Genomic DNA, 16,136 nt, shown 5'->3' with positions numbered 1-16,136 from the left:
GCAAGTCAAATTGCTACAGTTGTCATGTTTTTTTAGGTTATACAAAAGAGACATCATCTTAAATGGCAGAAAAGCCAATGTTAAATAAATATGGCTACTGAAGGTGAATATAAGGAGTCTGTGGTGTGTACGAATCTTAGTGAAGGCATGTCCTGTTTCATCAATCAATTCAAGATTTTGTTGGTGAACTTGAACCATGGCATCTTAAAAAGCAGTGATCAGCTTCTTAAATGGCTTTGTTGTTCAACACTTTAGTGGTAATCCACTTCCTAACCATTTTCAGGATGGGTCTCTCTTCAGCTGTTTGATGAGGTGGTGATATACCACAGAAATGTAAACCACTGTTTGCAACCACACCTTCTCAACCCCCTTGCTGGTTAATATCTGGTTAACCTGCCCTCATTGAGCAGATCCTTAGAGAGGTAGAAGTTGATGATAAACAGAACATTTCTTGCAGAGAGCAATTGACTGGCCGTCTTCACAAAATGGGTTTTATCATTGACACAATGGACATCTTTAAACAGCCATGACTTCAGTGTGTTGGCCCCTCTTGGCTTGTGAACACAAACCTTTAACCTTCTTACATGCATTTGTGTTCACTGGTTGGGTAATGTTAAGTTAAGGTAGAGGAAAACAAGGCTTAATGAAACACATATTTTTCTCTGTAAAGAGTCTTTAATAAGAGTAAAAATGTGTTGCGCCTGTTAGCTCTCCTTAGTCAGTGTGCTGAATTGGACATCAACTAATTTTGTAGGTTTTGTTTTGCCACAACAGATTGACAAACAGGTTTCCTTGCTGGCTTCCAAAGTAAGAATGCACAACATACATCCTATTTTTTTCTTTTTTTTACTGGGGTCCTCTGCCCTCGGTGGTCACACGGTTGGCCTCCATTTCTCCATTCTATACCACACACACACACACACACACACACACACACTGATAAGTACACATACTCACACATGCATGCACAAAGCCCTAGCTCTGTTCTCTCAAGAGCCATTTCCACTGTTGGGTGTAGCAACGACAAAGTCGGCTGCTATGCAACAGCTTTCCTATGGTTCAATCCAGGCCAGGTTATACCCATGTGCATCTCTCGCATATGAACTCATTCACTGCATCCCCTCTCGGAGTCTTTTATTGAGCTGTTTGGAAGAATTGGCTGGAGTAAAGTCATGCATTGTTCATTAGGTGGGACAAATCAAGTCAAATATTCACTGTGATATATCATTCTCTCTAATCTAGCCACCATTTCTCTGGGTTTCTGCATAAAGTAATTTCTCATGTCTGTTACTGACATGGAGAGATACTGAAATCTAAAACAGAATTATGGACAGATGCCGACTAATTGCATATTTTGACATTATGTAACAAATGTAGTTTGGCTACGTAACTCCAACATGTTTTATAGACACAATATGGATGCAAATCCTAAAGTCTCCCTGTGCAGACACTGTTTTCTGTGTGATTTGACCTTTAGTCCCTTGAGCTTATTGCATTTAACAGAAAAATAGCTAAATGTCAAGTGTTGCTGCATGTAATGCATGGCAATAGGCCCTCATTTCACAGCTCAAAATAGTGGTAAATACCACTGAGCTTTTGGGAAGCAGCAACAACAATTAGTTCCTTTGTTTATGAGATATTTGCAAATGTCTTTAAATGTTGTGGAGACACATTGACTCCCTCATTCACTGGTGTGCTTTAAAGACAATGATGAGATTGAACATTGTAATGAGATTGAATGGTGATGGGAAATGACAGATAATAAACAATGAAAAGGCTCTGGATGAAAAAGTCTAAAAGAGCTCTGGTCGAACATATGGTGGAACTCTGACCAGATCAACTGAACAGTCTTAAATTATAAGAGGACATTCTCTTGCAGCTTTTGGCCTTGAACCACAACATGTAGTAAGACTGGCTACTAATAAGGCAACTAAGGACAACAAAACATTCCCACACAAACACACTTGTGTGGCTGTTTTTCTGAAAAATAGAAGTGTTTTATGCAACTTTTCAGCCTCTGCAATGGGAAAGAAATGCTGAAATGCAGACCATGTGGCATATTCCATGTAGCTTGTGCACGTCATGTGACTCTTGATCAATGTTGAGCAAGCAGAAAAGCTGTGCCGCTGGAAATTGCTCATTAGCCATCTTACACAAGAAACGCCTGGGCACTATCAGTCCGGACATGTTGTATTATTGCTTCCTCTAGCCACCAATCTCTCCCCATCACTATGTTTCTTGAGCCAGCATTTTCCACTCTGTCAGCATGTCAGAAATGAACTTCCTCCTTATTAGAGGAGCTCAGAGAGAGGGAAAGAGGGAGGGAGAGAGAGAGGGGGGGGGGGAGAAAGAAGAAGACAGTAAAGAGACAGGCAAAGGGAAAGACACAAGAAACTGAAGTCAAACAAAACACAACTGCCCCCCTCCCCATACATACTCAAAAGAGAGAAAAAGTGAACATGAGATGTGATCCTTATCGAAGACCATGAGTCCATAGCTGAAAAGGTGACCCCTACTTGTGGATTTTCCATATCAGAGGCCACAGTTAAAATGGGTACAGGTTGCTTGAGGAGAGCACGCCGTTTAATGAGAAACATTCATAACGCCGACCATATCATCAGCCGTAATTGCCATAATGGCTTCTGCCCCCTGGAATGCTTGACGGGGGTCGGCGTGGGGTTTGTGTGGTGGAAGACTCTCCCAATTAAACTCCCACAATAAACTCTCAGGCAGTGCTGACACAGGGCAACGCGAGCGCAACAGTCCTCCTCTCTGTCTTTCCCCCATGGCAGCGCAGCGAGTGAGTGAGCGGCACGGCGGAGGTGAAAATACTCTGGCCAGTCCAGCGCCGGCCGGCTGGCTGGGACCTCTCACAAAGGGCTCTCTCAGTGGAGTCAGCAGCACACTCAGCTAATAGGTTGGTGAAGAAAGCAATGCGATTTGAGGATAGATGTGTGACGAGGGGAAACATGAAAAGCCAAAGATGTGTGAGAGGGAGGAGGGAGAGGGAGGAGAAACAGCCCCGCTCGTTTTAGGTTCCGGCATGTTTGTGTTTCCAACAACTCCTGGAATTTACAGCAGGAGCCGGCCAACGCAGAAGCTGAGAGGTGAACAGCCCAGAGGATAAAGATCGCAGCTGTACTGAATCTGCATGTCTGTGTGTGTGTGTGTGTGTGTGTGTGTGTGTGTGTGTGTGTGTGTGTGTGTGTATGTCTATACATCTGTGTTGTGTGTGTGTGCGTGTGTATGTATGCACGTGCCTGCTGTTCAAGAGAGAATTGCGGAGGAACCAGTCGCCAACTGACAGAGAGAGAGAGAGAGAGAGAGAGAACAAGTTAGAGAGTGATGTACAGAAAGAAGACAGTGTTCTTACTCAGCACGGGGCCCAGGAGAAGAGAGCCGTGGTGGGGCCAAGTTTCCACTAGCAAACAATCATTCACCTCAAGTGCCCACTGTGTGCCGACGAGGACACAGCCACAGCCCTGACCACTGCAGAGGGCCACACTGCCCTGCGCCGTGCCGTGCCGAGCACCCCACCCACCAGTATCCTATTTTTCCATGGCCTGTTTTCCGTTGATACAGAGCATATTTACATTCACTCCAGCGCAACGGCTGAAATAGGGCCATATTATTGGGCCTGTCTGCAGACCAACACCTACTGGATTAGCTAAGCGGTGGACACACATACTCATAACACTGATACAAGTGGTGGGTGTGTGGAGTTGGCAGTGGATAGGGTAGGGGTGGGGGGGGGGGGTGGGTTTTTTTCTAAATTGGCCATAATTTCCGTAATTACTGCTCATTTTCACCGTGATCAGATGTTCATTTAAGCATACAGCTCAAGCCCCATAAACCCCCACCAAATCCCCCCATTCACTCTCCCTCACACACACACACACACACACACACACACAAAGAAACACACACACACACACACCTCATCATTCAACCCCATGTAACTACAGGCTAGGAGGGAAAGCAGCGATTAATTTAACAAGCGTACCTGGTGCCGCAAGTCAACAGAGCTGGATTGGCACATCAAAGGCCACTTCTTTCATTAAAACCCATCAATTACGGCGGTGGACCGGACCATGCTTTGAGCTGCTGGAGGAACCGAGCCAGCAAGCCAAGATCTAATGGGAACTGGATGCCCTTTCCCCTGGCTCTTCCCTTTTCACATGGAACCCCCGCCCCAGGGGGACCGAGGGCACCGTGAGGGAAGAGCAAACTGGCTAATACATAAGACCTTGCTTTCCTGGTGCTCAGCTCAGCATTGTACACTTCCTCCTCCAACAGGTAATGACCTTGACCTCTGTGGAAGTGAGCCAGAGTGACAGAGGGAGAGAGGGAGAGCAAGAAAGAGAGAGAAAGAGAGAGAGAGCGAGAGAGAATCTTGACCATTCAATCCTTGCCTGTCAAACGCCTGTCTGTGCACGTCACGTTCGCTCAGTTAATCTGGCCGAATTCCCCCTGGCCTGCCCTGGACCACAACTCTCCGATACACAGCTGCACGCCAGGGAGCAAGGGAGCGTGCGGTTAACAACCCATAAAAAGAGCAGAGTGGAAATTCACTGGGAGCGAAAGATGCTGCGCAGAATCTCGCCACAAACATTTTAAGAGCCGGAGTTATACCCCCCGCCCACACACACACACACAACCCCACATCCAACCCTAACCCAATCCCACCCCCATCGATCGCCCCAACACTGGGGGCTCAAGGCAAGGGAGTGCAGGGGAGGCCTTCAGAAGTACTGCCCGCCATTCATAAAACAGAGCCATCCGTGGAAATCATCTGATGCTGCTAATTGATGAGCGGTTTAGCCAAAACCTCACTTAAACTTAAACATGACTGCGTTGGACACATTGAAATAGCTAGGAAATACTTACACTGGGGTCAGGCTGCTTCAGCCTCTACAGTAGTTATTGGTGAGTTTAGAGCCTATGTAAAATGTAACGTACAAAACAATCTTGTTGTAACCATTCCCATTAATAATGTATGTGATTGATCATCATGCCAAATGTTGAGTGAATTTGAAACACTCAAATGCTGTAGATAGCGCTTTAATTTGATTCCAGTTGAGCTCAGGCTGAAATATATTAGAATTAGATTAGAATTAATCAAGTGACTCCAGAGCATAAAACAACTGGACTGGATAATTGGATTATTGTGTAAGTGTAGTTACAATTCACTGAATTGTCTTGATATAATGGTATCTCTGGAAAAGTAAACTAGGCATCTACTTACATACTTGCTATCTATTGAGCAACATATTAGATGTTTTTTATAACTGTATTGGGAATCTATGTATTGGGAAATATGTTGCTCTTTTCTCTTTATATTAGGTAAGCTGTCACTTTAACCCCTGCTTATCTGATTTTGTTGTACATCTGACATGTAGCGTTTTACGTTAGTAGACTTGCCCTACCTACCTTTGGTTACTGGTATGTGAGTAGCAGGGTGTCTGTTACACACCACCATATTTGGTTACTTTGTGCCTTGGATTGAGTGTGGTGATGCTTCCATGCTTACCATGGACTTACAACTTGTGGAAAGTCTCTCTCTCTCTCTCTCTTTTTTTTCTCTCTCTGAGCCTAATAGTGGCAGTGATAATAGCACAAAACATTTAAGGACTTGAGGAAGTTCATTGCCCTTGAATGTTGACATTTTCTTGTGAAAATCTGACAATGAGGAAACAAGCGTAGAACAATATTTCATTACGGATCATTACAGTATCACGTACAGTATAGTGCACTCCTATATTCTGAAATGAAAATGGTCTCAATGCATGCATAGATTTGACCATGCAAAATTCCATCCCAATCGCCCGTAAGTGTGAAACCATAGAAACAAGCGGTCCTTTGTTTTTCAAGTGGGAGGGCCTCGAGCCAGTGACACACCCGCTCAGAAAAACATCGCTAAGCCCCAAACTAGCTCACACACTCCTAGTTCACTGAAAATACATTTTGACTAAGTTTCCCTTTGAATGTAGGCTACATCCATTTATAGGACCACAAATGGCTACCACTCCAAGTTTCCATCCAGTCAACATTACTGCGACACTTTTCAAAATAATGTTTTAGGGATAGCAGAATGCTGTTTTGGAGATCCAGTTCTGTTGGGGAGAGAATGGAGATTGAGGGTAAGAGCTCTGGGTAGAATTGAGTGTTTATTCTGAGTATCTACCATTCATCAAGTGACACAGAGGGACAAGAGATAAAACATTGTGGAAACTGAATGGAAACCTGTGGTATATTTGTCACATTTGCCCTATAACAAACACAACCTTTTGTAATGTGTATGCCTGATATACCCAGTGCCCCACATACGCTATACAGACATGTCCTCTCATACCCAGTGCCGCACTACGCAATACAGACATGTCCTCTCATAGTTGCACCGTGCCTGTTGGATGTGAAACAAGCAAGGAGCAAGTAAATACTCGGCTCTGAGCCTAAGGCACACATCGCAGCTTCCCACAGAAGGCGGGAAAGGCCTTTCCACAGTGTCATGGCAACACTGAATGAAACTTCCAGCCAGACGGGCCAAGTGCAGGGCGGGTGGCTAGTTCCAGGCACTGGTCTGCTGAACGTCCATCTCTGTGATGTGGAGCGCAGGCTGGAATCTGGCGGCTGCTCGTTTCACTCAAACAAGAGTCCTCGGAGCTGTCAAACGTGGAGGGGAGGTGACAAAAACTACACTCCCCAGAGCTATGGCTAGAAATAACGGCTTTGCTATATAAGGCAAGGAATCAGAGCGGAGTTTCGGGGGAGCTCTTCTGCAACCCATCATCTCCAGATATGATCCAGGCCGTGTCCACTGTAAATACTTAAACAAAGAAGACACAACTTCTGCTACCTTAAGTGGTGCTGGACATCTAACTGAGGGTATGTTTAGGTTTGTTTGAGCTCTATATTGCTTTTAATTATGGGCAGTAATCAATGTCACCATCAACCATCCACCACCATCATCTGAAATCTCTCCCTGTGCCCCATATAAGGTGGTAGCTCACTGGGCCTTTGTCGCCGCTCATGTGGGTCAGAGTGAGCAAGTCTGGAGCAGTGTGCATTGTACCTGGACATCAATAATGGACGAAGGGCCCAAATAATGGATGAGGTGAGGCCGATGAGTAACCCGAGGATGTGGGACACACAAACTCGGAGGCCTGCCCTGCCGTGCTCTCTTTTGCACTGGGCCTCCCTCTCCTCCACTGAAACCCAGAAAAAAGCACCTCAGACACACAGAAAGTAAATAAAAGAAACAAACAAAAAAATGTAAACGACAGGAACTGTTACGTTAAAAAAAGATTATGAAATAATGCCAGTGTTTAATGGGAGGTTTGGCAGAAGTTTGTTGTCCAAACAAACATCCCTTGTTTAGACAAACTGACAAATGTGGAAAATGCACCTCAAAATCAGATAGAGCTTGTAATGTGTAGCACTTAGAGACATCCCTTCTACATTGCTCCTCTGTTACTCATGGGAGTCCTTGAGCACTACAGCAAAAGCACTCCTGCTTCTTGCACTCTGAAGCCATTTCTTTGAACAGTGCACAATTTTAATGAGCACAGAAAGATGTTGCTATTCTGAAAGCTGGGCCTAACCACAATTGCACATTACTAGTGCTAATAACTGCTACAAGATGACCAAGTACTATGCTCATATGCATGCCTTACCGCAGTATAAATCACAGACACACACTTTCTCATGGAAAGTGGTAAACATTAAGGGTAGGAGAGGTAGCCATTAAAAAAATCAGTTCAAAGGACGTCCCAGCATGCTCGCTAATTGTGTTTAAACACATGTGGAAAGGCATAAAATGCAAACTAAACGTCACATTTGGATTTGTTGCTTCAGACTAGTGCATTCCTTTCCCCATACAGACACCCTGTCACACTGTCATGTATGTGTGAAAACCCCCTTTTCATTGAACAAATGTCTGGTGTGCAGTCCACCATTACACTTCCTTAGCATTTTTAGGTAAGTAACAGATGGGTTAGCAATACAGATGGAAGTCATTCATTTTAAATCAGAGAAGCCAAATAAAGAGCTGATTTAGTTTGACACGTGATTGGCAGGCAGGTTGGATGGCATTTACCACCACTTGTTTCTCACATACACAGCCATTTTTTTCTAGAAGCGTAACCTATAAAGATTCGTTTGTGAGTTTTCTTGTAACATCTTAAAACACTCTAAATCAAGTTCCCCCTTCCAAAAAAGCAACATCTGTTAGAAAGGGATTTGATATATGATCAGTTTTCCTCTAACCACATTTGTCCTCTACCGTGCTGGCAGCACTTGTGCCCGCACCATCTTACACGTCTGCTGTCCAGGAAAACAGCAACAACAAGCAAATGATTAAATAAACAGCCTTCATTCACTTTGTTAAAGGTACCTATACCTCAGAGATGACCATTGATTCCGCATGTGAAGGATGCAGCGTCTCTGGATGGAAGACGCGCGGGCACAGATCTTGCCAGAAGTGATCTGGGCCAAAACGGAAGGGCGAGATGTGATCCATCATGCTTTGGGTGATTACCCTGGCATACTGGCACACCATGCAATGAGCCTCGTCCCATGCCAACCAATGGACTTGGGGAATCAATCAGTCGATTGGCCACCACACCACAGGCATCTTTCAGCAAGTCTTGGAGGACTCGGAAGTTATGACCGCGAGGGAACGGGGGGTGGTGGGGTTGGTGGGGGCAGGAGAGGGGAGCAGTGGGTGGGTTGGGGGGGTGGGGATGTTTGGTCAGACGAGTGGCCAGGGACCAAGGCGGCGTATCTGTGCGTGGGAGAGTTTGTCGAGGGAACCCTTTCATGGGCTCTGATGTGGGGACTTCAAACGCTGCGGCGACACGGCGGATGGTGGGGACGGGCGCTGGGGCCCGCGGATGGAGACGGAGGCCGAGCCTGCGGCGGAGGGGCAGAGGAGGGGGTGTTGTAGGGATTAAGGGAAAGGTCAGGGGAGGATGCATCCCGTCTGTCGGCCTCTGTCCTGCAGCTCAGTGGCATGTTCACACAGCAGGGGAGGCTGCTCTCTGGGGAGCCCCCCCTCCTCTCTGTCTCTCTGTATCTATCCCTCTCTCTATCTATCTCTCTCTTCCTCTTTCTCTATTTTCATCCTCTCCGTCTATCTCTCCCCCTTTTTTCCATGACCCCCTCAATCTGTCTCTACCTGCGGCCCTGTTCTTTTTTTGCCTCCTCCTCACCTACAGTGCTGCCACCTCTGTCTGAAAAGTGAGAGGGATTTGAAGAGCTCCTTCACTCCCCCACACGTCCTCTCTCTCTCTCTCTCTCTCTCTCTCTCTCTCTGTGTGTGTGTGTGTGTGTGTGTCCTGACAACTATGACACATATTCATCAGCATCGCTGTATGTGACAAACACATGTGTGTGTTTCTTTGTGTATATATACAGTATGTGTGTGTTTCTTTGTGTATATATACAGTATGTGTGTGTTTCTTTGTGTATATATACAGTATGTGTGTGTTGGTCTGTATTCTTCTTCATTGTGATGATGACATGGTGTTTAGAAGATCACACTACAATATCACAAATAAAAAATATTGTGTTTAGAATATCACACTACAATATCACAAATAAAAAACAGCACAGAGAAGTCAAGGACAAGTTAAGAAAATCGGTGAGGGGTGATTTTCCATGGTTGCCTTTTGAAAAGACATATCACTAAAAACAGTGCATAAGTTTGCTTGGGAGATGGGACAATGTTATTCATGTGACTGGTAATGAAACATGTATCAGGCTGTGAATGTGGATGCCACACATATGTAGAAATTCAATCACCGTTTGCATATATCGATTACCTTGAGGTGTCACCTCTAGGAAATTAATTCTGCAGAATCTATTAAAAGTGATATAGTATCCTGGCAAGACCATATCCCTCAAACCTAATCAGGGTTCCCATACACCCTTCACTCCCCCTTGTTTCCGGCACACACACTGAGAAAATGAATGGTGAAACAGGGGGGAGAAGTTGCTACCGCTTCTCACTAACGCGTGATTAAACCGGCAAATCTGAGATAACTCTTCGAGTGGAGGTTTTATGACTTTCATCTCGGCCGGCAGGGCATCCTTGCAGTGGCGGAGTGGCGTGCCAACGTGCCCCTGATGAAGTGTGCGAGGCCAGCCCTGGTGCCGCTCTGTACGGCCAGGGGCGCGGGACACATCAGCCATCAATCTGATTGGACATGACACGAGCAAGGTCCTCTGTGATTGGACGCTTGACCCCGTGACAGTGACAGATGACTCATCAAGGAAATATCCACCGCCATGGCCTTGGGCTTGATTGCTTTAAATTAAACCACTAGTGGCACCTGGGAGTTTGGGGTGGGGGAAGGGGGGACTTGGGGAGTCTGTGGTAATTGCAATGGAGAGGGAGAGTACGGGGGCTCTGTTCAGGGAGTGGCATTGCTCTGCTGCATGAAACACAAATCTGCCTCAACCTTGCCACAAAAAGTTCCTTGCCCGCCGTCGTTAGATACGGCCACCCGCTGTGGCCCGACAGCGAGCTGATTTGCCAAACACTGAATTTACGACAAGACCTGTGACAAAAAGGTTAAGATCCTTGTACAAAGATGACAGACATACACACCGATAAACACACATACACACACACACACACACACACACACACTGACACAAACATGCACATATAGAAGCAGACACACACACAGCCAAATAATCTCCAAATCTTCTTACAAACGCGCTTGCACGCAACCATCGAGGCAGCACATACAAATATACACATACACTCACAAATTAGTCTGGGAGAGGAGAAATATGACTGTGAGTGTATTGACTTCATCCAACTTAAGCTCAGCACTCATGATAGATAGACAAAAAAAAACAAAAAAACATATTGTAGTTCTGACTAATAGTTGGGAAACCTCCCATTCATCATTCCACTCAACAGGGCACACTCAAAACCAGCAAGGCAACAGAAACCATTCAGTCCGCAAATGCAGATGAGTTTTTAATGGGGAAACCCAGAAAAGGCTATAAAAAGAAACATGCTAGCATAATGTCTCGAGTGATCTGGTCAAAAGGACTGCAGAGCTCTATGTTCTTCAGTTTAGCCTATGTTGCTAACTAAAAACAGCTCCATCAAAGCTTGAGATTTCGTCTTTCCTGGGGAAGAGGCAAATAACCTTGGTGGGGGACGATCTTGTCATTGTTCTAAAATCCTCAGGTCACTTTTCAATATCTAATGGCTTCATGGGATACCCTTTGGTAATCCATGATGATGTGATTGGTGCACAGCACAATAGTGACCTATTTCTTTGGCCACGTCTCGTCCTCGAGTAATGAAATAGTGCTGGTGATGATGACGACACATAATGCATAATCTCATCCCATAATGCAATAAATGCATGGCCTTTTTTTATATATACTGTATAAATCAGGGCATATCCGTTGGCATGCAACCCTTCCCTTGGAGAGAGCACCATCCTTATCATCATTGCAAAAGCAGAGTGCTTAAGGGCTTATTGTGTTTTGCAAATGGTGTTGCTCTTCACAGCAACACCTAACAGTATTTTCTGGTTGCTACCTCCATTGACTCTCAATCACCAGCGGAGAAAAATAAAATTAAAAAAAGCTAGAAAGCGAAGAAGTGTTTTTGTGTCTTTGCACTTTAGTCAAGTTCTCCTCTGCTCTAGGGGATAGGGGAAGAGTGAAACAGGATAGGGGATATGGCAGCGTTTGTGATGCCCCCGGGCACAAAACACGATATAAATAACTGTGAGACACATACCCAAAGCTCATTAAAATTAAACAAGCCGCCGACTGAAAACATAACCGTCAGAGATATTAATAAACGCCAGAGCAGCAGGATCGGGTTGGCGAGTCAAGGGGGCTGAACAGCAGGAGTTACCTCAGACTCAGCGTGTTAGATACATACTGAATACAACATGTGTCTAGGTGTGTGTGTGTGTGTTTATGTATGTCTTCATGTGTGTGTGTATGTGAGGAGAAAAGAATAACTTAGAGTAAGAGAAAATGACACACAGAGACAGAGCGTGAGGGGGATAGGAATGGAAAGCAACCCCGTAGGGGAAAGAAGGACAATATTTAGCTGAATGTGTGTGAGGTATTTCTTGCTATTTAATCAAGTGTTTGTGTTAGTCTCTCGCAATGTTTGTTGAAGTACTTTTACATGTATATTTGTCAGAATATATTTGTATGTGTGTGGGTGTATACTGTGTGTGTATATGTGTTTGTGGTCTGTTTGTGGTCTGTGTGTGTATGTGTGTGTGTGTGTGTGTGTGTGTACAGAACTTAGTTTTCGACCCTGCAGGGTGAGTAAGACTCCTGAAATAGACATGTGATACAGCAACACTTCCTCCAAGTCCTCTACAGGGGTTTGCCAAGAGAAGGTGGGAGAGGGAACCTAGAGCTTCATCACCACAGACAGACCTGTCAGGGTGACAGCACCCAACAGCACCCACATGCCCCTCAGCACCCACTGCCTCGCTACTCCACCCCCTCTCCGCCTGTGCCCAATTAGAACAATTCACACTGTCTTACCGCGGCCTCTGTGAGACTCCACAACACTTGTCGGGGATGCATGTGTTATGCAGATGCTCTTGATGCAATTATTCAGGGCCTAAGCTAATGTCTGTAATGGACATCTGGCGGACGGGTAATTTGGATGACACAGTGTCCGTCTGCGTCTGGGTGTCTGGGCACACGTGTACCTTCACACGCAAGTCACATGTTAAAGTCACTGCTCTGTGTTGCAAAAGAATTTAACTACGAAACTGTTTGGTGTGTGTGTGTGTGTGTTTGGCATGTGTGTGTAAGTGTGTGTGTGTGTGAGAGAGAGAGAGAGAGAGAGAGAGAGAGAGAGAGAGAGAGAGAGAGAGAGAGAGAGAGAGAGAGAGAGAGAGAGAGAGAAAGAGAGAGACAGAGAGAAAGAATGTGAGTGTGAGTGACAGGTGTGAATGTAAATGTGTGTGTTGAGATGCTTGAGAAACACAGATACGCAGCAGAACAACACGCAGCAGAACACTGAGGCGGCCAGAAAGGACTAAACTTTGATCCACCAGCAAAAGGACAGAGTGGTGGAGAGGCAATTAGATAGTCATCAGAGCGTGAGAGAAGGGCACGCTAAGCCATTCAAACATCTGTAGATCTCACAGCACAGAAACAGAGTGGAGAGAGAGAGACAGAGAGAAAGAGGCAGGAGAGAGGGAGAGAGAGAGAGAAAGAGAGAGAGAGAGAGTTGCTGCTAATGTGAAAATGGAAAGAATCGAAACCAGAGGCCAAATCAGTGGAGGAGCGCGCGATTGAAGGAGGAAATAAATGAAGTGCGGCAGAGCAGAGACAAGATGAATTGAGTGGTCAGGGACAGGGGAGGGGTCAGGGACAGGGAGGGCAACACTGGGACAGCGAGGGCACACTGAGGCTGTCCCCCCCCCCCCCCTTCCTCCCCCGAGGGGATAGTGCTCCTTGCCTCTGCTGGACCAAGCCATGACTGTGGAGGAGACGTGTCCCTGGCTGACCCTGGGCCAGTGGATGCATGATAACATCATCCCCCTCCACTGCTGAAATCTCTGGGACCCTGCTCAGCCAGCCGTTGCCGTGGTGACACGGATGTGCCTGAAACATTCCAGTGCAGGGCTGTGTGTGTGTGTGTGTGTGTGTGTGCACTTGATCATGATTTTCATGTTCATGTTTCATGTTTGCCTGGTGTGTGTGTGTGTGTGTATGTGTGTTGCGTGGGCGTGTGTGATTGGCAAAGGTCAGCGAATCACAAGGGAATGTCTGAGAAGGTGTTGAGCACATAAACAAACAGGCAGGTGAGAATATGTGTGTCTGTGTGTAGTGGGGGAGGAAATATTACAATGTGTATGTGTGTGTGTGTGTGTGTGTGTGTGTGTGTCAAGGGGGCTAGATACAGTGAGAACAAAGAGAAAAGAAACCTCATTTAATGATCTCTCCTGATACTGGAACTACAAGAAAAAAGAGATGGAGGAGGATAGAAACTGTCAGCTTGTGAACCTGCTGCAAACCAGTGACCTCTCAAATAAAAAATGGACACATTTTACAGATTATATCGTAGCTCCGGGCATATATACAATATTTAAAGAAAAGTTAGAATGGTCAGTTTTTCTTATATAGGATATTGCCTCCTAAATATTGCAGCGAGTATTTCATGATTGCACTGTGATATTGATGTGGGCAGTGGACAGAGGTCAACAACCATCATGAAAATCGTCTCATTGTTTTTTTGGCCTGAGGCAATGGTGCGCGTGCTGTGCAACTGTGGTGACGCTGAGATGCTCTGGCGCGCATCCCTCGGAGCGGAGGGAGAAGGAGCTCACCAGTCAGCAGTCCGACTATTTATAGCTCTTTAATAAAGGCATTGACTGTTTTACTCCAGGTGCCTCATCAAACCCCGATGATATCACTCATCCGGGGAGACGCATTGAGAAGAGGAGGATTACATACATTTTGTAGTCGACTTTCTCTCTCTCTCTCCCCCTCTCTCACCCTCACCTCTGTTGTTGTGTGCAATGGTGCTCTCTCTCCTCTCTCTCCCCCCTCCCCCTCTGTTGTGTGCAACTGTGCTCTCTCTCTCTCTGCTGTTGCATTTACAGTTTTCCCCTCACTCTCACTCTGTCATCCCTCTGTTGTTGTTTTTTGCTTTTTTCTCTCTTAATTCCTTTCTCTCTCTCTCTCTCTCTCTCTCTCTCTCTCTGTCTGTCTGCCTCACTGGCAAACAGCATCTGTTTGCTGCTGATACATGGTAGCCTGCTGGTGAACTCTTTACGAGTCCCCGTGCTGAAGGCCAACATTTTCCGCTCAGAAACATTTAAACAGCGTCTCAAATTAGCAAAACTCTGGACCTGATTCATGGCTGGAGAGTGTAAGTGTGAAGCCTAAGTTTGCTCAGTGTGTGTGTGTCTGTGTGTGTGTGTGTGTCTGTGCCCCTTGGAGCCCCGGTAGCACTTTACAGGGCCTCTCCTAATGAGAAACAGATCCACCTGGTTATGCTAACAAGTGCCGCGATATTGTGGAATAGCTCATAATGCACTCGCTTTGAAAGGTTTATGGCAAATTTAATGACATTCTATTACCTGGAGATTATGGGAGCGAGCTCTAAACTGAAGGCTTTCCATTTTCTTGCGTAGTCTGTACCTCTCTGCAACGCATCAAGGGTTCTTAACGGAGTGAAAATACATATTTGCTGTAACGCCCCCCCCCCCCCCCCCCCCCCCACACACACACACACACACACACACACACACACACACACATACCCAACATTACAGCACATACACACATACTTAGAAATCATGAATTTTGACTTGTAAAATATGTGTTGTGTTGTAAAATATGACTGTGTTCACTTCATGATCTCTGGATCAGTGAAATGTGGAGCAGAGAGAGACTTGGTCCCCAGAGCAAGTCTCTGGGCTCCATCTTCATTCCCATTGCCATTACTAGCTTGTTTCAAGGGTCTGATTCTATGCATTTGCATATTTAATGGCCAGATGCATACCGCTAACATATTATGCTAATTTCATAGTATCTATGCTGTTATGATTTATTGCCTTTCTAGGTATATATCACAATCTACTACGATAATCACCTGCTCCAATATAGCAGAAGCTGCTGAAAAGAATTTGCTTTCACGCACTCCATAAGGCAAGCCATTATTAGAGATTCATGCCTCTGAGTCATCTCTACGCCAGACTTGGTTGTTATAATTTATTCTTGAGATGAACTTTATAAACGTGTTCTCTTGAAAAGGAAAAAAAAAAGAATATACACGTTCACCTGGCCTATCCTCTGAAAACACATTTCTGTGAGAATTCCATCTGACACACAGGACTCAAGCTGCTAATGTCCTTAGCTGCTGCCGGGTCTCTGTGCCCCACTATCAGCCATACAACTGCACCGCCACTCGCCTCTGACAAATCCCCTCAGCCATTGCATAATGTTAGCGGCTGAATCCCCATGGACACACAGCTTGGCAGATAAAAAAAAAAAACAAGTCGCTGTGGGAGACAGAGACAGAGAGAGAGAGAGAGAGAGAAAGAGAAAGAGAGAGAGAGAGAGAGAGAGATGGGGGAGGGGTGGGTTTCAGTATGATGTCATAGGTCTCCCTATTT

This window comes from Alosa sapidissima, chromosome 22 (genome assembly GCF_018492685.1).
Source record: "Alosa sapidissima isolate fAloSap1 chromosome 22, fAloSap1.pri, whole genome shotgun sequence".
Lineage (NCBI taxonomy): Eukaryota > Metazoa > Chordata > Actinopteri > Clupeiformes > Clupeidae > Alosa > Alosa sapidissima.
Note: the sequence above shows the minus strand (reverse complement) of the source record.